Genomic DNA, 1,021 nt, shown 5'->3' with positions numbered 1-1,021 from the left:
GATAATGGCCAGCAACTCTGCAATCACTTCAGCCAACTCCTTCAGCATCCTGGGGTGCATTGCATCCAGCCCCATGGACTTGCACATGTCCAGTTCTTCTAAAGGGGCCTTAACCTGTTCTTTCATCACTCTAGGCTGCTCACTCCACCTATCCAGTCCTGCTTTCACTCCAGCACTCCACTGTACTCCCTTTGGCTGTTTTATCTGCCCCACCTTGATGTCACTGTTAGAGCACATAAGGAGGCTGCATAATATGTTGGAAGAATAAAGTGTTTTTATGATGTAATTTTCCATTTCAGGAAACGTTTCAGACCAAACAAGGAATGAAGGTCACACAAGGTGTTGGGGGAGGGCTTCTACTGGCTGGGGCCATTCCGCAAGGGTCATGGTTTATCCTCTGATGTGACACCTCATTTGTTTCAAAGGTAGTGCAGCAAGTTAAAAGCTGGGTGGTGTCTCTGTCTTTGCAGCATCTGTGGATGGATTCTCTGATTCTTCTGAGACTGCAGTGGATTTATTGAACAGCCATTTTCTCACAAATAAAGTGATATGACTCTGTGCATTTATACAAGAAGGCGTCTCCACTAATGACTAGAGGATCCTCCACCATAGAGTGGTAGTCTCACTGGGAACCTGGGATGGAAAGAAACATTTTAACATCAGCCAGGCCAGACTTAACACAATGACACATAAAGCAACAGGAAACCCAGTATCCACAATCTCATTTGCACGTTGATTTCGTTTCTCAGAAAATCGTTCTCTACATAACTGAAGAGTTGTTTGTAGAAGTGCACCAATATTTTGGTGGCATATGAGATTGGCAGCGATGAAAGGAAAGTTGACATTATTGGCAATCAGCTTTTTTTGGCTGGTGTAGCTAATAATGTCACCAATTAATATCGTATGCATCTGTGCAGCCACAGCATTCATGCGGCCAGGAATGCAGCCCGGAAGTCTGGAGAGCAGTATTTGGCTGGTAAGTCTATAGAGGGGAAGGAGCGTGGGGGAGAAAAGGGGCACG

At 45.3% G+C, this 1,021-nt stretch overlaps 1 long non-coding RNA gene across 1 annotated transcript in view; it reads right to left on the bottom strand.

Annotated features, from left to right (window-relative positions):
* Positions 1 to 226: 226 nt before the first annotated feature.
* Positions 227 to 1,021, bottom strand: part of LOC102380432 — a 4,777-nt gene continuing 3,982 nt past the window's right edge. The window contains exon 2 of the long non-coding RNA XR_324569.3: positions 227 to 633. This is a non-coding gene — a long non-coding RNA (uncharacterized LOC102380432). The remainder of the gene's footprint in view (positions 634 to 1,021) is intronic.

The sequence above is a fragment of the Alligator sinensis genome, unplaced genomic scaffold (genome assembly GCF_000455745.1).
Source record: "Alligator sinensis unplaced genomic scaffold, ASM45574v1 scaffold148_1, whole genome shotgun sequence".
NCBI classification, from domain to species: domain Eukaryota; kingdom Metazoa; phylum Chordata; order Crocodylia; family Alligatoridae; genus Alligator; species Alligator sinensis.
The sequence above is the reverse complement of the archived record's forward strand: the minus strand, read 5'-3'. Positions and strand labels throughout refer to the sequence as shown.